We start from the raw sequence: 20,802 nt of genomic DNA on the forward strand, positions 1-20,802 counted from the left end.
GAATTCATTCGTATTTAGTCTAGCTATGTCTAGGGTCAACAATAATTAAATAACTGAAATTGAAAAGATAGCCTAATGGGAAAAATCTGGCAATAGTATGAAGAAAATTTGAGTTCAGTTGTTGATACTGTTGCAAATCTGCAGTGGTAAGAAAAACTTATCTACACAGAGTTAGATAAGGAGAGACGTCCTGTATTAACGATGCGCACCGTGCGCACCGGGGACATGGGATCCTTCCCAAAGATGTCCACTTGCACATCGCAATCAACAAATATTTATATATTAAATTCATACATATTCAGTCTATACAATGCATATTCATCATTATCCGCTCGATGATTGGTTCTTCTTTTCTCGCTTCTGATGCAAATTAGAGTGCAGCCTTTGCTGTAGTCTTCTATTGTTCTCTTTTGACTAGGTGGTATAGTTTGGGTAAGTAAGTGGTCCGTGAGTTGGAGGTCTCAACTACTCCTTGAATTGCCCATGTTTGGTCAAGGAACATGTCCTTGGTTCGTAGGCTCTTGGCTCGTACCTACTTCGGCCATGATTCAAAGATTATACACAATGGGTACCATAATAAATCCTGCCTAGCAGACATCTTGGACTACAACATACTGTCCTTGTTTCTAACCACTAAGAGATTATTGGTTAATGAATACTTTAGGTCTGGAATTTTACAGGAGTATGCTAGCAGCATTGGCAATACAGATTTTATTTTATATTTGATTATTTATTCCATTTGAGACTTATTTTCCCAATATAATCATTAGTCTCTCCTACTAATATTCACTAATTAGAATTCTTGATATTCAAATTAAGATGGGAAAAGTAAGGGGATTTCTAAGCAGTATCCTAAAATCCTGAATCTGGTGATTTCTGCAATAATACTTTAGGTTTCCTTTATGACTCTTCTTAAAGTTACTGAACAGAAACATAAAAGACCTTAAACACTAAGTCCTATCCAAGAAATCAGGTTTCTAAAAATCACCTCAAGCCTTTGCCTGACACGGTAGTCTCCAAAACTCTTTTAGCGCTGTGGGTTTCACCCACTAACCTATCTGCAGATGTACCAAAATCCTAATAGTAAGGGGAAACTCGAGGATTAACTGAAACTGAAACTTTTTCATGTCCACAGGCAAAGCATTCTTTCTCCAAACCCACAGGTGCAGTCCAACCCAGCAGGCATTACCTGAATACTCTGAACACACTTAAAGCTTTGGATCTTGCCAACAAAAAAAAAAGACCAGAAAAAAACAAGACAAGACAAGACAAGACAAGACAAGGAAATAAAAGAAAAGGAAAGAAAAGGAAAGGAAAGGAAAGGAAAAGAAAAGAAAAGAAAAGAAAAGAAAAGAAAAGAAAAGAAAAGAAAAGAAAAGAAAAGAAAAGAAAAGAAAAGAAAAGAAAAGAAAAGAAAAGAAAAGAAAAGAAAAGAAAAGAAAAGAAAAGAAAAGAAAAGAAAAGAAAAGAAAAGAAAAGAAAAGAAAAGAAAAGAAAAGAAAAGAAAAGAAAAGAAAAGAAAAGAAAAGAAGTGTTTCAGACTGTTACCTCCCTAGTAGTTTATCTGTGCACTCGGAGATTAAAGCAGTCACTGAAGATGCAGGCTTCCTTCTTTGAAGAGTTTGAGATTTTCTGACTCTTAGGGAGTGCTCCAAAAATCGAACTATATATTAAAGCCAGGAAGCAGTGGCAGATTTAGTCTCTCAGTCTCTCTTGGGAGACACTCCTCTTTATACTGAAGTCATGCATGAGGCCAAGAAGAGCAAGTATAATTTCCTACCTTGACAAGCTTAATGACATAGATATGGCACGATACATCTTTGAGTATGGAGACCTGATTACTATTCCATTTTCCGAAATGGCAGTTAACTAATTTACTTGTTGACTGTTTTATGTGAAATACACAAACAATGCCCCTGGAAGATTGCTCTTCTCCTTCCCTTATTAATGGAAGAATACTTTTGCTCACCTTTGGAAAGAGCTCATTTCCACTTTTCTGAAATGAATGCGGAGTTCAGAGACGAAAGGGAACAGCTTCTCAAGGAGGAACAGTTTTCCTATTACTTCTCCTTCTTTCTAATTAAGTTATGACTTATTGTTTAGAACTTTCATTTAAAAGGGAACTTGTACCCTATCAGGGAAAGGTAATTATTCAATGTAGACCTTCCACATCTTCAGTGCTTCATTAACCTGAAATGCTGGATGAAAGGAGAGGGGCAGCATCTCCACAAGACTGAAGGAATGACTGTCTCTAGCTTTTGAAAGAAAAAGAATAGGAAAGCTTGGGAAACCCTTGAGGGCTGTGAAACTTCCTTTCAAAATAAATAACTCTGCTGCCCAAGAATATGATTAAATCTCCAAGTCCCCCAAAAGATTAGCATGAGTATTCAGCTATTTTTTAAGTAGAGGTGTAGCTAAAATTTAGGAGTGTACGTGGACAAACGAGCATTCCCCTGGACCATCTCAGAAGACTCCTGCCTTGCCCAGACATCTGTCTCAACCCATGAAAGGGATGCTCTCCCTGGAGGTCATGTGTCCCTCCTGTTTGGTCTGGGGATGTTTTTTCTGCCTCCCCAGTACCATCTAACCATACAGGGCCATACAGGAACTCTGCCAGGAACAGCAGAGACCATTAACCAAGGCTGATCTGCAGGCAGCTCCATGTCCAAAGGAATCTGATAACCAGGCCAGTGCCAGATCATAAGAAGCACAGTCCATTCAGGTGTATTCACAGAAGTTCCCATTCTCCAGCCTATAGTCTTTGCAATACAGTGCCAAAAGCTGAGGAGGAGCCTCAACACATAGCAGTTATAAACTACTTCAGACTGGATTAGAACCTCCAAATGAAATCTGAAAGCCCCAGACTAGTCAAGACATGTCAGTACCAAAACTGGGAAGCAAAACTTATAGTACTACAGAGGTCATTCTACCTAAACTCAACAGCTCCTTGATGTGCTGCTTTTCTCTCTATAGGATAACCGGTGTTTACTCATCCACTCTGGTTAACCTGGTGCTCAACAGTTTCATATGGCCCACACTGAATTTTGACTCATTTGCTATGAAACATGTGAAGTAAGGCTTAAGAAACAGCCTACTATTTGCCACCTCTTATTGCATATCTTTACCATAGTTCTTTTAATATCTTAAAGTGTTCCTTGGTTCAATGGTCAAGTTTTGTTGCTCTCCCTTTTCTTACATAACCAGATGAAATGCAGCACTGTTAATTTTATTTTCATACCAAAGTATCTAGGTCCTTAAATTTTAAAAGCTCCTTTTTCTAGGTCTCACTTCTCTGTCTCTAAAAAGCAGTAACTCAAACTTTCATTAGGTTAACTTACTGCTGTGATTTAACCCCGGTAGGTGGCTAAGACCCATACAGTGGGGATTCTCTCCCTAGTGGGATGGGGGAGAGAATCAGAAGGGCAAAAATGTGAAAACTCATGGGTTGAGATAGAGACAGTTCAATAACTAAAGCAAAACCTGCACGCACAAGCAAAGCGAATAAGGAATTCACTCACTACTTCCCACTGGCAGGCAGGCATTCAGCCATCCCCAGAAAAGCAGGGCTCCAACATGCATTAATTGGGAAGACAAATGCCGTAATTCTGAACATCCTCCCTTCCTCCTTCTTCCCCTGAGATTTTATTCCTGAGCATGATGTCATACGGTATGGGATATCCCTTTGGTCAGCTGGGGTCAGCTGTCCCAGCTGTGTCTTCTCCCAGCTTCTTGTGCAATCCCAGTAAGAGAGGCAGAAAAATGCCTTGACACTGTCTAAGCACTGCTCAGCAATTACAAAAACATTCCTGTGTTATCAACACGGTTTTCAGCACAAATCCAAAACATAGCCCCGTACAAGATGCTGTGATGAAAATGAACTCTAACCCAACAAAAAGTGGTGCACTTATTTAGACTGTGAAATGTTTATATTTGAGATTAGTCATTACTATGCATTTGTGCAGGCCTTTTTATAGGGATACACTCACTTGTCACTTGCATCCCTAAGAATTATGTGAATGTTTTTGAGTTTTGTTTCCCAAGAGTTTCTGTGATAATCTAATTAAATACTAATATTATTGTGGTGGTTTGATGCTGGCTGGACACCAGGTGCCCACCAAAACTGCTCTATCCCCTCCTCAGCTGGACAGGGCAGAGAAAAATATAATGAAAAGCTCGTGAGTCAAGATAAGGACAGGGAGAAGTCACTCACCAATTACCATCATAAGCAAAACAGACTCGACTTGGGAAATAATTTATTACCACTCAAATCAGAGTGGGATAACGAGAAATAAAACCAAATCTTAAAACACCTCCCCCCATCCCTCCCTTCTTCCCAGGCCTAACTTTATTCCCGATTTCTCTACCTCCTCACCGACCTCGAGTGGCACAGGGGGATGGGGAATGGGACTTGTGGTCAGCTCATCACAGGCTGTCTCAGTGGGAGGAATCCTCACTCTCTTGCCGTGCTCCAGAATGGGGTCCCTCTCACAGGAGACAGTCCTCCATGACTTCTCCAGCGTGAGTCCTTCCCATAAACTACAGCTCTTCACACACCGCTCCAGCGTGGGGCCTTGCCACAGGATGCAGTCCCTCAGGAACAGATTTCTCCAGCGTGAGTCCCCCATGGGGTCCCAAATCCTGCCAAAAAACCTGGTCAAGCGTGGGTTCCTCTCTCCACAGGGTCACAGGTACTGCCAGGAGCCTGCTCCAGTGCGGGCTTCCCATGGGGTCACAGCTTTCGTCTGGCATCTAGCTCCTCTGACATGGGGTCCTCCGCAGGGTGTAGGCAGATATCTGCTCCACTGTGGACCTCCATCGGCTGCAGGAGTAAAGCCTGCCTCATCGCCATCTTCACCAGGGGCTGTAGGGGAATCTCTGCTCTGGCACCTGGAGCACCTCCTCCCCCTCCTTCTTCATTGACCTTGGTGTCTGCCGAAATGTTTCTCTCACATATTCTCACTCCTCTCTCCGACTGCAATTGCTGCTGTGCAATAACTTTTTTTCCCAGAAGCACTACCACTGTCACTGATGGGCTCGGCCTTGACCAGCAGCGGGTCCGTCTTGGAGCCATCTGGCATTGGCTGTATTGCACATAGGGGAATCTTCTAGCAGTTTCTCACAGAAGCCACCCCTGTAACCCCCCTTGCTACCAAAACCTTGTCACATAAACCAAATACAATTATAGTGATGACTTGCCTCTCCAAATAACTTTTGTTGGAGATCACCAATATATGCCTTTATCACCAAGCCTAAATATCCAAGCTTTTCACTTGTCTCATAGAGTGCTATATAGCCTAACCTTATGTATGGCAGTATTTTTCTCGATGAGTTTGGTTCTGAATTTGTGAAATACTGAGTTTAACTGACCTTCTTGACTCTAACGACGTAAGTGGGGATTGAAATCATTGAGCATTTTATTGGTTTAGACCCCTTCACTTCTCTAATCTCAGAAGATTACTTCCAGTCACACATGGTCTGCAGGCTACTAGCCTTTCTAACATACTGGTTTAGAGCAGTTTCAAACATCTGACTTCTTCCAAGCCTCTCATATCTACGAGATTTCTGTCTCTTGGTACAAACTGACTACTTAATAGGTTTCAAAATATCTTTCCTTCTTTTACACAGCATTTTGTTAGTTTTTTACTGACAGTAAATTCTAGTGTTATGGTTCACTATGTGATCCTGCACTAGTCTTTTTAATTATACAGTGAGATGATCACAAGCTGAGAGTTGTAAAACAGATTAAGTGAAGCAATGCCTTAAAACAAGGCTGCAGTCCCTGGGTTGCTGTTCATATGGATAATACCATTGCCGAAAAATAAAAACCCCATCAGGTATCTCTTTGATTCCTGGTAGACAAAAATCTAACCCAGGTGCTGCTGCGGAGGAGGATGCTGATACGAAATAGACCTGAAAGGAAAAAAACTGCAATCGCACGTCCAGCAAGTTGCCAGTAAAGTTGTCTGACCTCTAAGGGAAAATGAGTGAAAAGAAAATAGATAAGCAGAGCAAAAGTAAAAAGCTCAGAATCCACAGATAGCACACCTGCAGAAATTATATTGCTGAAACTAGAAAACCTAGAAAACAATAAATGTAGAAATAATATCACAAAAACAGGTGTGCTGGTACAGGGTAAGAAGGCTCTAATGAAAGTAGAAGAGCCCTGGATTACTTTTTTCCGTATTTAAAAAGCTTCCTTTCTTAATGAGTATTCACATATGTTTTCACCAGAAAAATTGCCCTAGAAAACGTACCAGGCTTTTGGAAATTCTCCACAATGAAAATTAAATTAAAAATGGGGATAATCTTGTGATTTTCCATAAGACAATCCAACACAAAAGTATGAGTCAGCATGGCATTCTTGTGTGCAGATCTAACGTAACTGAGGGGAGTTAGAAGAAATCATAAAGGTTAGTTAAAACAATTTCTTTCAATGACAAGGATCCTGAGCCATTTCCAGGAATTTTAAAAGGAAACTGCTACTCAGTTTCTTCTCCTCCTGCTTCAAAAAACAAAGAAAGCATCCCACTAAAGACATTCACAGAAGCACAGAATGTCAGGGGTTGGAAGGGACCTCAAAAGATCATCTAGCCCAACCCCCCTGCCAAAGCAGAACCACCCAGAGTAGGTCACACAGGAACGCGTCCAGGCGGGTTTTGAACATCTCCAGAGAAGGAGACTCCACAACCTCTCTGGGCAGCCTGTTCCAGTGCTCTGTTACCCTCACAGGGAAAAAGTTTTTCCTTATGTTAATGTGGAACCTCCCATGCTCCAACTTGCCCTGTTGCCCCATGTCCTGTCATTGGCCATCACCGAGAAAAGCCCGGCTCCATCCTCTTGACATTCCCCCTTTACGTATTTATAAACATTAATGAGGTCACCCCTCAGGCTCCTCTCCCCAAGCTAAAGAGATCCAGCTCCCTCAGCCTTTCATCAGAAGGGAGATGTTCCACCCCCCTAATCATCTTTGTGGCTCTGTGCTGGACTCTTTCCAGCAGTTCCCTGTCCTTCTGGAACTAAGGGGTCCAGAATCGGACACAACATTCCAGATGAGGTCTCACCAGGGCAGAGGAGAGGGGGAGGAGAACCTCTCTCGACCTGCTGACCACACCCCTTCTAATACACCCCAGGATGCCCTTGGACTTCTTGGCCACAAGGGCACATTGCTGGCTCATGGTCATCCTGCTGCCAAACCAGGACCTTCAGGTCCCTTTCCCCTGTGCTGCTCTCTAACAGCTCAGTCCCCAGCCTATACTGGTCCATGGGGTTGTTCTTTCCAAGATGCAAGACTCTACACCTGCCCTTGTTGCATTTCACTACATTTCTTCCTGCCCAACTCTCCAGCCTGTCCAGGTCTCCCTGAATGGCAGCACAGCCTTCTGGTGTGTCAGCCACTCCTCCCAGTTTTGTGTCATCAGCAAACTTGCTGACAGTGCACTCTGTTCCCTCATCCAGGTCATTGATGAATATATTGACCCCTGAGGGACTCCACTAGAAGGAGTCCTCCAACTAGACTCTGTCTCATTGATGACAACTCTCTGATGTTCGTATGAAAACCACACAACTTTCCAATATATCACAAAAGAAATCCAAAAGGACTAGCCAAGTAGGCTATTAAACATTAATGACTGGAAAAAATATAGTGAGTGATCTGTTCAGATGCACAAAGGACAGATGATCACAAGACAGAAGTGGGACCTCTAGAGAAAACCAGTGAAGTTTAAGTGTGATGTCAGTGCAGCCCTTCCCAGTGTCAACACAAGCACTCTGAGCACAGGTGCTGATGTTCCAGCACCAGCAGCACCCCAACTAGCCACTACAGGGGATGCTAGCAAGTGGGGACCTCCAGGCACACGTATGTGACCTCGAAGAACAGTGAGCAGGGATACCCAGGTGCACGCATGCAACCTCACAGGGGTTTCTCCCCATTAAGTGTGTTGGGGGTTGCAGGGAGCAGCACAGGCCCATGTAATGCTGGAACATCTGCATCTCTTGTGGAAGGGGGGGTGCACGTAGGGACTACACTCTACAGAGAGTGGGATGCTGGTAACACACACAGGCTGTGAAGTGGGGGGGGGCACATGCAGTCATGTGAATGTGCATGTGTTTGCACACGTATGGCTGTGATTAGAACGTCTCAGGATTTGGTTTGGAAAGTAGTTTAGAAATTTGTAGGTATTCATTAACATTCTGTATCTAGTATTGTGGGTTTGTCGATTGTCTTGCTGATTCAGATCCTGAATACATAGTTCACTGATTGCAAGTTAATTACACTCTGTTAATAAATCAATAAACTGCTTCAATCCTATTCTGGCTTTAACTACATGAACTGAGCAGTTTTTCCCTGTGACAGGCATCACAGTTCTTTTATACTTGTGGGGGTTTTTCTGTTTTGTTTTGTCGGTTTTTTTTTTCAGTAGAGGCAAAATTGAATTTGTTTTCACCTGGAATCAATTAAAAACTGCAAGAAGAGCTAGAGGGGTGCCCAGTCCAGACTGATACTTTGGACATGGTTTATCAGTTTGGCCTCAGAACTCTGAAAACATATCTTCATGGCTCTGGCATGATCTCAGAACTCAGCCAGAACAAACCTGAACCTGTTCAAAATACCAGTAAAGCAAGACCGCATTTGCTTCATGTTTGTCATATTAAAAAAATAGTTGATAGATTATGTGGATATGTGGATATCAATGCAAAGCAAAATCAGTGAGAGTTCCTGATCTTTCTCACAGTCAAAAGGAAACCTAGACCATTTTTCTGAAAAAACTAAACTGGACTAGAGAACTGGAGATTCAAAACTTTCAGTCAGTTCAGGCCAACAAAATTTGCCCTGAAACACTTACATGACAAACAAAAGCAGTTTCAGTACTGCGTAGGCTACACTGGAACACCAATCAATTCATCTGTTGCTCACAAAAAGTCTTTGCTTAAACACTGGCCAAAATAGGTGTGTGCAGTGAACTATAGCCAATATATCAGGACGTTATACATGCGTATAAGTGTGTATGTAGAACTGTACAACCACTATAAGCAGTTCTATTAATCAGGAAGGACCTATCGAGCAAAATTCTGATGGGGCCTCTTCTGGGTTGGCTGCTGCTCAGTGTTTTCAGTAGTGACTGGGGTGGAGAGCGTGCTTATGTGTTTTGGCACCATCTAACACCACTGTCTCATGTTCAGCAGGTGATCCACTATGTGGATCCTGGCCAAGATCCTTTACTAAAGAATGGGTACTTAGTCAGTATCTTTCCCTGCTTTATATACTGAAGAACCAGATCAGAATTTTCTTGAGAAGATGAAGGAATAGTCTAAAAAATAAGTTGAAAAAAATGATGCATAACTTACTAAGGTGTGTAAAGAGCAATATAATTTGTAGGATATGAAATAGTTCTTTCATTTTCCTCAGTGCTGCATACTGTGCTCAGTCTCAGCAAGCATACTGTGTTTCATTTTCTGAACTACATTTCAGAAAAATTGTGGACCAGTTTCAAAAGAAGCTGAAGGAGACCAACCAGGAATTATCAGCAGTCTAGAAAGCAAGACTGATGAGGAGAGTTTGAAACAATTGGGGTAGTTTAGTTTATAAAAGAGAAGACTGAGAGCAGACATAACAATGTAAAAAGTAGCTGTAGAGAGTAAAGGACTAGACTGTTCATGTCCCCTGTGGTTACAGCAAGGGTAATGGGTTTAAGTTGGTTCAATAGAGATTCAGCTTCAACTCTAAGGAAAGAAAATCTATGAACCCTGTCACCAAGTTTAGGGAGGATGTGTTTTAAAGAGCAAATCTGTGAAGAACAGTCAAAGACAGTTAATCTTGTATTGGAGCTGCAAATAGATGAGATGACTTCTTTATCTTCTTTCAGTCCCAGGTTTTTTTGATCACACAGTTCTGGATCACATGTAATTCAGAAGTAATGGAAACCTTCCTGTGGCTTGCACTGTTTCTGTTACCAGGACTGCATCTTCTGTTCCATCTGCAACAACATGCCATAGTGCTCTGACAATAGTGTCTGAAAAAATCAGCCATAGATTTCTTCCTCCACACGTCTACCAAGGAATACATGTTCAAATGGCCAGAGTGGCCTGTGGACAGATGTTTTGCCATAACGGCAACTGTCATAGATTGGAAGGCAATCATCCAGACAAAAACTGTGCCTGATAAGAGAACTGTGAAAACCAGAAGGATTAAAGGAAACGGAAACTTAATTCCCTAAAAAGTGGAGGAGCCCCTTCTGTGGTCTGACAAGAGGATTCAAGGAAAACATGTTTAGAAAGACAGAAATTAAAAATGTAATGACACTGTTCGAAACAACAGAAATATTGTGAAAGAATTTGTATTCATGTGTGAATTACAACTCTTCTGTTACACAGTTAGTGCTCTAACCTACAAGACTGGAGGTTATAGCAGCTCACCATCTTATTATATGAAAGAGAACTGTATTTTATAATAGATAAAGAGCAAGCTGATTAAAACTGAGGGGGTTAATAATAAGAAACTATGTTTAATATAAAGGAAAAATGTAGAAGCATAAAATACTGGCACTTTAAATGAAGGAAAACTGGGAGTTAAGGAAAGGTGAATGGAAAAGCCTTGATATTTTATCAGCTGAGACATGCAGAATGGTATCATAGGCTGGTTTCTAGCCTTGAATCCACATACAAATTACCCTTTTATATTCAATATCATTCTGTTGGTTTGTAGCATGCCATGTCTGGGTAAATTAGCTTTTCAAAAACATTGCAGTACTGCTATTCAATGCATAGTCTAACCATGTCACAAGGTGACGTACTACACTTCCACTGTACTATCTACTGATTTACATCAGTGAATTATAAAGCATTTGATACCTTTAATAGAGTGGCATGTTTTGTTGTTTGCAAGAGTTGTGTATTTGCTGTGTAGTCACAGCAGTATATTTTATTGAAGTAGAGAATATGTAGCATTGAGGAAATGAGCTTTACAAATAAATATTTACTCATGCACAGAACAAGATTTTCCTTCTAGTCTCACAGAAAACACACATAAGATTGTTTAATAATAATGTGATAGAAAGAATCAAGTTCCACTCATACCAATGATAAGCATGACCAATATCCTCTGAAACCAAACTTTACTTTCTTCTAGTTCATTGAACATCTCGCAACTCTCCTAAGGACTAATTTCAAGTATCTTCACAGTATTTTTCTTTTCTAGGTTAAAATATTTCTAAATTCTGAAATCTACGGGATGAAATTACTATATTTTTCACACTTTAGCAGCAGCAGTGAAATGAAATTGCTGTTTCTCTTATAGCAGACTTGATCCAACAGCAACATATAGGACTAAATTAGTGGCATCCCCTAAATTACAGAGTCATGATGTTAGGGGTAAGCACCCCTTACATAACTAGCCCTACTGAACTCACCCTGACCCTCTTTCCAGAAGCAGGAAAATTTCTAGGTGTAGAATAAGAGTATCTTGTGATAAACTGGTATGTCCTCTTCTGGCTCAATAAATCATGGCACTGGGATATCTATATTGGATGAAGAAAGATGGAAGATGAGGTCCACTGCTTTTACCAATTACTAAAGAGACAGATACCTTAATAAGAGATGAAAATTTAAAAAAATGCCATAAGACTAAAGAAAGTAACATCAACCAATCTTGCATCTTGTTAAGGCATCTAATCACCACTAATTTCAATCAGATGAGTTGGAATGCCTCTGGAGATATGGCTTTAGGTACCTTAAATAACCCTGGGAATATGAATCATTGTTCATCTTTTGCTACGTTTCTCCCTTACATTTTTCTTCTTTCTTATTTTCATACTCTGTTGTGGCTCATACCTTCTAATTTATTTTGAGATACTTAATATAATACAGAATCAGCTGAGGCTGACAAGGGCCTCTGGAGATCACTTAGTGAAACCACTCTAGTCAGAGCAGGGTCATCTGGAACAGGTTGCCCAGGACTGTGGCCAGTCAGATTTTTAATACCTCCAAGCGCGGAGAATCCACATCATCTCTGGGCAACCTGTTCCTGTGTCTGACCACCTGACACCTTGCCTCCTGACATCTCAGCCCTTGACCAACATTGTCAGAGTAAACAGACTGCTAATGCCATGCCACTCGACACATGCCCCTTAACCAGCACTGGCAGCTAGGCAGGGTAACGCCCACATCTAATGTAAGCTGTGATTCTCTCATCACCATGGACTGAGCCAAGGGGCATTTGCATGATTGGCTTTCGCTGCCAGATCATGCACACACACACACACCCTGGATGCTGTGTCACTGGCCACCTGCCAGAGCCATGGCATTGTATGTGATCCTGTGTTTGCTATCAGTGATTGAGTGAATCACTGTATGGGCATGTTGCTCATCTTTCTTACTGCCTCAATGAAGTTTGTTTTATAATGTGTTGTCAGACTCAATTACTGTTCAGACCACACCACGCTCACTGCAGACTGAAGGCTCCAGGCTCAGGTAAAGAAGAGTGGGGCTCCTCAGAGACATTAAGGTCTATAAAGTGCCATCAGGCTTTGTCAAAAGCCTTGTTTAATTCACAGTAAACAACATCCACTGCTCTTCCCCCATCCACAAAACCAGTAATCTCATCCTAGAAAGCTATCATCAGGCTTGTCCACCATGATTTCCCCTTCACAACTTCATGATGACTGCTACCAGTGGCCTAGTTAACTTTCATGTGTTTGGAAATAGTTTCCAGGATGATGTGCTCCATCACCTTCCCAAGAAAGTGAGGTTGACATGACTAGCCTGCAGTTCCCTGGATGCTTCATGCTCTCCTGGAAGATAGGAATGACATTTGCTTTCTTCTGGTCCTCAGGAAGTCTCAGCACTTCCTTATTTGTGTGCATATGCTTAAGGTGGGCCACTTCTGCCTTGTTTTGTAGTTTTCAAGCTCTCTTGTCCATATCTGGTACTTATTACTAGAAAATACAATATGTTATTCTTATATATCATAGTACATATTATTCTGCATGTACCACCAGACAGAAATTTTTGACACAGTGTCATAGTCCCGACACAATTAACAACTAAGATTCACTCTTTCAAGTGGAAGAGTATTTTTGTTGCAGAACGAAGATCCCTGATGACACCCTAAAATCCTCATCAGTCAGGGTACACAACAGAATGACAAAAGTAAAGCTTTTGCTGACAACAGATGTGTTGTCGTACTAGAAACAGAACAAGAAAAAGGCAAGGCTGTTGCCTTCATCAAGGTTAACCCTGAAATAAAACTATTTATTACTTTATTTTTAATTCATTTCTTGTGACACAGAACTATAAAAATGTTCATGTAAAAACCTTCTTAGCACCATAACAATTAACTAGACCTATGTAGCAGCAAAAAATACTCATTCACAAATAACGCATAATCTCAACAAACCAATAAACAAAAATAATATGCCTCTACTAATCCCAAATTTTGTCTTATACTCTGGCTAGTAGTTAGTGAAAAATTAGCATCTAACAGTGCAATCACTAAATATAATCTTTCTATTGTTGTAAATTCTATACATGCAGATGGACTTTGGTTCTTATTAGATTTGTCATTTTTTTGAAATTACTCCACGTATGGTATATGTATTTTCATTTTAAGCTATAGGAAAACATTCACAAAATCTTCTGTTTCAGCCTTTCATTATGCCCATTTTATATTTGGCTTCTTCACCCAATATGATTTATAGCAGGTCATCAATGCATCAGAAAACAAAAAAGCTTGAACTGTAGTGATCAGAAAGGTTGTATTGTCTGTTTCCACAAGCATTCCAACAGATGCAATTTTTCTTGCATGAATATTTAAAAGACAAAAAAAGCCACAGGAAGACCGTCAAATTAATTCATTATTTTCATTCAAGTGTGTTCTGTAGTATTTAGCCTTCCCTGGCATTGCCACTGAGCACCAAATGCTTCATTTTTTCAAGTACAATGTGAAATGGACTTAGAAACATAAGTATTGCTTGATTGCTGTCATCTCTTCTCTGATATTAAACGAACAAGTATTCAAATATTCCTTTCCAGATGAAGGCTGTCTTTAGTTTACAGCTCAGGAATTTGAAAGGAATGCACATCAAACCCTGGGCTGCATCTGCAGGGGCATTACTTGCAAAGATAGAGATGTGATCATCCACTCCACTTAGCACTTGTCAGGCCACACCTAGAGTAATGTGTTCAGGTTTAGCCCCTACAATTCAAAAAAGATGCAGAGACACTGGAGAAGTTCCAAAGGCAGGCCACAGAGATGATCAAAGGGCTGGAGAACCTGCCCTGTGAGGAAAGACTGAAGGAGTTAAGTCTCTGATTCCTGGAGAAGGCTCAGGGGGGACCTCAACTCAGTATGCCAGCACTTCCAGAACAGCTATAAAGGGGACGGAGACTCCCCCTTCACCAGGAGCCACAGGGAGAAGACAAGGGGCAACGGGTACAAGATGTACTAGAAATAGTTTCACCTCGATATAAGAAATATTTTTTTTACAGTGAGAACAAAGATTCACTGGAACAACCTCCCAAGGGATGTGGTGGATTCCCCATCACTGGAGGTTTTCAAGATACCATTGGACAAGGTGTTAAATAACCTCACCTAGGCTCCCCGATCTTTCAAGATCCATTTCAAACTGGGCTGTTCTATGATTATGTGAATACCACTGCTGACTCTGCCACAGCTGCTGGCACCTAAAAATCTTAGGTCCAGAACCTCAAAGTTAATTAAAACCTCAACTCCTTATAAAAATAACAAGAGTAAGGTACCAGAGTAGAGTTCGTGGTCATTGTCTTTAGAATGAAGAATAAATAAAACTCTTTTTTAAAAAAATCAAATTAATTATTTATTTGTAATAATAAACTCTTGAGGTTCCAATCTTAATAAGGCCTTTGAATAACACACTATTACAGATATAAAATGCTGTTTACCAAACAGCAGCAGAATTCAGCAGAAATATTTCTATAGCCTTTCATGAGATTTTGACAGGACCCATCAATGTTTGGGGCAGAATTATCCCACCATTGCTTTAATCAAGTTACAGCATTATACTGGAATAATTCACTTCTAAAATGCAAATATCCAGTTCTGACTATGCATAGAATTTCTAGAAATTTCTAGAACATGTTGACTAGAAAATTTTCTTTTGTGTGCACAGCATAGGGAAAGACATTCTGTGGTTTGGAGTTTTAGTTTTTTATTCCTTTTTAATAAGTATTATGCATTCTTTTTCCACTAACAATGAGTTCCATTTACAGCTTTATGTATTTTCATGAAAACCCAACCAGATGTTGTTCTTCATGAAAATGGACATTTTTTCAGGAACATTTCGGTTTAACTGAAAAGCTATTTCATATTATTAAATGTGGAAAACCTTTAAGCTAGTGCTAGTTTTCACAAATTTCTAAAAGACTGAAGGATACTTTGCAGACCTCTTTCTGAGAGCCAAAGTGGGAATAACAGAGTTGATCTTTTATCTTCTTTTCGGCATTCTGTTGTAGGTATCATTAAGCATGACAGGTTTTAAAAGTCTTCTGTTTCAGAATGCCCATTTACAGAACTCAGTATAAAACTCTGTCTCTCCTGTGAGAGCACAAAACAGTTTAAAATGCAACCTGACTTAATATAATTGCCATGTTCCAGTCCCTTACTTCTTCACTTAAGAAAACAACAATTTTTATGAGTTTGTTATTTTTCCTTTTTAAATAGACTTTTCAGATAAATTGTAGTAGCTGGCTATTTCTTTCTCCCTTGATAAAAATACAGTGAAAACAATCTCCCTCTCACACTCATCCTTATTAAAGACACAGAAGAGACATCTGTCCTCTCAGTTGAGTCAGAGAGAGCTCTGCTAAGGGTAATAGATTGAAAAATTTGGGTTTCATGGCAATAGAAAGTCATTGTCTTTATTCAATACATCTCACTTCACCAAGACAAGTAGATGTTCCCAGATGATGCATTCAAATATGCCACCCTCAAGTCGTCTTCTTCAAATATCACATTACAGCTTGTGTCCCCAAAGCTCCATTCTCAAGATCTAGTACAGAGATCCAAGGGGAAGGCATTGAATCTTCCATCTCCAGATCTCTAATTGTTTGTAAGATACACTAGCTCTCTTATTTAGCTGTTTGATCCCTATTAAAACAGGTAGAAAGTGTTTCCCTCCCTTCACAATATATCAGTGGTAGTAGAAGTAACAATAAATGTGTTTATACCACTAGCAAGAAGAAAAGCCTTAAGAGCGGTACAAGTCTTGCTAGTAAATCTACAGTTCCCCAAAGTCTGTTAGACACCCAACAGAAATACACCAAGCAAATACTGAGCCAAATTCTCTATTACCAAATCCAAGTGTTTAAAATTAATAAACTGGACCTTCTTCCTGCAGCCCTTCCTGGCTTCACCTAATGAAATTACGAAAGTGGCATAAATATTTAAGGATTTACAGATATATATAATATATGTAATGAGTTCTATTCATCTTGTGTCTTTAAAGCCTTGACAATTTACCAAAGCCGTTTTCAAGCTTTGTTTCTCTGTAAAGTTGAGATGCAGATTTAAGAAAAAAGGTTGAGATTCTCACCTAAACATATTTCCTGCAGCCAACATTTTAAGAAAAGCATCACAAATGGCAAGACTACCAATAAAATGTTAAGGGTTGACAACAGTATAAAAATCAGCATTGTCCTGTTGAGTCAATGGAGTTATACTGATTTTGCACTACATGAGAATTTTGTCCATTGTTTCCACTGCAAATAATTTATAGTCTAATTAAGAACTTACTGCTCTGTCAGCACTAAGTAATGCAGCAGGTAAGGAACCAGAGTTTTAGAGAAGATATCGCTCCTGAGTTTATGTAGCAACCAGTATTACAGGCTAAATTGTTCTAGTAACATCATGGACAACAGCTTGTACAGCTTCAGTTGTCACATAAATTAAGTAATTTTTTTAATCCTTTGAGGGTCTCTCTCTAATCTTTTCAGTCTAATTCAGCAGTTTAGGAACCCAGCACCAAGCCATGATATACTTGTGTATAACGTTATGTGCAATCACAGTCTGAGGCAAGCAAGAACCATCTCTTCCTTTCTGCTGCATGGAGTAAGAACTTTTTAAGTTACTATCATATATCTACTTCCAGTGCACAGCAGTGAGCCTTACCTGGCTCAATAATAATGTTCCCTGCTTTTGTAGTAGAAATAGCTTTGTTACAGTAATGCCAAAATCTCAGTTTAATCATCACAATTGAATTTAGGGCTTCTGAGTCTGTCCACTGCCTCTAGAGGTGCAGCAGACAAGCACATCAGACCACTTCAGACTCAGGAAGCCCTATGACAGTTCCAGACACCACTAGGCAGTACCAAAGAGAAGGATGACTCCAGCCAAGTCAGTGGAAAGGGATAAGAGTTTTTAAAGTTAGTGTTCAAATAGGCGCTCAGACAAACCTCTATAAAGGCTTCAAACTTCTGTGATCTGCATATAGAATGACCAGACATCAATGCAGCCCGGGAAATATTGATGCAATATCGATGATTCACTTGACTTGCTTCTACTAACTGGACAACATTATTCTTCTCTAAGTATACTGTAGATTCTGAATTGTTGACAGAGACTGCATAGACTTTGGCATATATACTCTGCAAAAAATAACTAAAGTGAAGTGCTGGGAAGTGCAGCACAGAAGAGTCGCAGAACTGGAGGATACTAATAGTAGCAGTATTAATCACAATATTTGTTTGACTATCCTAGATCCTCATGAAAGGTGACATAGTTGTCACAAAATTTGTTAGTAAAGAACAGAAAAACAGTGTGACTGTTGGGTAAAGCCCTAGCCATTACAAAAAAACCCCAAACAACCAAATAAAAAAACCTCTTAAAATCATCCTGTTAAAGGTTGTAACAGGAGAAAAGCACTGTGAAGGAGGAACTGCTGGCTGTGTTGATCAAACTGGGGAAGATATGCCATTGAATCTTGAACAATGTCGATAAGAAGAAGCCCAAACAAGTCACAGAAAATGTTAATAATGCCTTGGAGGAATAGCTATGAAGCACATGAGGAGACTGCAAAGTCTGTATTACAGTGAAAACAGAGAACTGAAAATCATGGGAGAGAATAAAATAAAATGCTATCAGAAAAAAAATCATTACTGGGTGACCCAGGTTTGCCAGAAGATCCAATGGTTAAGACAGTTTGAAGGTAAGCCAGTGGCTCAGTCAACTGAAACCGAAAAGTTGATCAAGACATTGGAGTTTATTTTGAGGAGTATAAATCTTATACTTTGATTTTGTGAGAAACAAGGAGGAATGAAAGCAGAAACAGTGGAGATAGCGCATAATATTATGCGTATGATTACATATTAAATCAACTGTATCAGAATAAAATTGATTTGAAATGACAAAAATACATAATAGATCTGAAGTAGAGAGATGAAAAAATATCACGATAATCCACGTTTGAACAGGAATCACAGGAAAGGAAGTGGAATCTATGCCTAGGTACAGAGTTTGATAAACTTGCACCTGAAGTAGAACTGTGTCTGTATAGCAAATTTACACAGAAAAGAAGTTTCTGTGTATTTCTACCTGAAATAGCTGACTAGGAGAAGTGTAGAAATATTACAAGCTGATAATATAAATATTTAAGAGTACTTAACTTCTGATGAAGAAATAAAGATATTTCAAAGCTATTCTAGTTTGGACAAACAGCAAGCTCTTGGGGAAGAGGGAATTAATGGTAAAAAATAGGGCCAAGGTAGTGAAGTAGTATTCCATCACAAATATGTAGAATTTAGTGGCAGTATTGCATTGGACAAAGATTGATATAAGGGAGCCAGGATAAATTTCACATTTTTTGCAAAGCACGGAAAGTGAATTTAAGGTGAACAGGTGTTATGACCATAGAAAGAGTACAACAGGCTAAAAGTGAACTAGAATGTCCTAGAAAATATTTTTCTTGTGATAGATTACTTTTAAAGAGACAGAAAATAGACTGAATGTATCTTGGATGAAGTTCTAACACTAAAAGAGGAATGAAATGCTACTGAGAGTAAGTCACTGTAAAGACACCAACACTGTAGTTAGAAATAAATGGAAAGAAGATAGAGCTAGAAAAGAAGAGTTACGTACAGATTTACAAAAGAAGGTGACAAGTTTTAAATGGAATGCAAAACAGAGAAAAGAAATTAAGAGCAAGTTTAGGTGTGAACCAGCACATTAGTTATCTAACAACCGTTTATACTCAATCGAAAGAATAGAGCTCAGACAGCTGACAAAAATCTGGATGTCTACTTCGAGATAACTCAAGTTTCACTGTGTGCAATGAGTAGGGGATTGCCCCCATGTACACATCTCTGCCATCTAAAGCGACCTGTGGGAGACTCTAGTGGCACCTCAGCACCACCATTGCTTGAATGTGGCAGTCCAGCACCATTTATGATGCTCTAAGGAATTCTGTCTGGCCTTCAGCTGCCACTCCAGAAAGGCCAGTGGGGTTGCATAGTTCTGCATCATAGCTAACTGTCTTGTGTAGACAACTTGCACAACCTAAAGCACCCATAAAGACCACAGATATTTGTTGCACTTAAACTAAGCCCCAAAGAAGCCTATAGATACATACACGGAAATGTCTAAGTACAAGCATCTCAAGTTAGAACTAGTTTTTACCCAGAAAGTTTAATTATGCATATATAGAAGATCACTAACAAAAGATAAAGAAAAGAGATACAGTAGAAAACGTGTAAATCTAGAATGTATGATATGTGGCTAGAACCCAGAAACTATTAATCATATGCAATCAGATGTACCAGATTCATTAGAGATGAATATAAAATACAGAATTGTCCGTCTTAAGTGCTAGGAGTTTTGCAGAAATTATGGGCTCAAAACAAGGAGATGTCATACTGTCAGAAATGCAACAAAATGGTAGATAAGAAAGATACAAAAACATTACTAGACTTTTGAAAACCATTAATGTTCATGAAGTGCATTGAAGAACGCCAAACATGGGGCTCATATAAAGGAAGGCAAAAGAGCATATCCTTACGGGCCTTGTGGTTTTATAATTCATTTAATTAAAAATTAAATAAAAAATGGCAAATAGGATCTGGCAAGAACCGAAGAAACTGTGGGGCATGAAAAATATAAGCATAAATACCAATTATTTGCTGTGCACTAGAATCTCATGATACATTATCACAGCAGTACTGTGCACACTGAATACAGTCACACTGAATATAGACATGACAGAAAGCAACCTTGACGGGAATACTTGCAATACTGAAGAAGGTGATAAAATTCTGAATTCACTTACAACAGCCTAAGTTAGAGATACATTAGTAGTTATGTTCCCATTGAGATCTCAGGTAATGGGAAGAAATAACAATAATATATCGTTTTTATGTTGGATGATCCAAATGCCTTTGACTTCACTAGTGCTAAGCAGTGAGCATGTATTTAACTTTGAAGTCAATGACTTCACAGATATCTCAATAGAGATGAATCTCACCTTCTGAATAAAATAAGCTATGGATTTCAAAAGTGATTCATGTGTTTGGCTTATGACTTTTCACTGAACTAGATTATATGCTTTAGAAAATCACCAAACATGATTTATTGGCTTTAAGTGAGTTTGCATCTACACATCCTTTACTAAACTATTGCTTAAAAATAAATAAATAATGTTGGTCGACAGTTATCTAGAAATCCGCAGTACTTGAAATATGATCAGTAGATTAGTCTTCATTGACAGTCAGGTAGGTTAAAACGAAGACTTCAGCTAAAAGAAATACAGTAATTTTTCAGACCAACACATGTCAAAAATGCATTTA

The sequence above is a fragment of the Leptosomus discolor genome, chromosome 2 (assembly GCF_034619465.1).
Source record: "Leptosomus discolor isolate bLepDis1 chromosome 2, bLepDis1.hap2, whole genome shotgun sequence".
Lineage (NCBI taxonomy): Eukaryota > Metazoa > Chordata > Aves > Leptosomiformes > Leptosomidae > Leptosomus > Leptosomus discolor.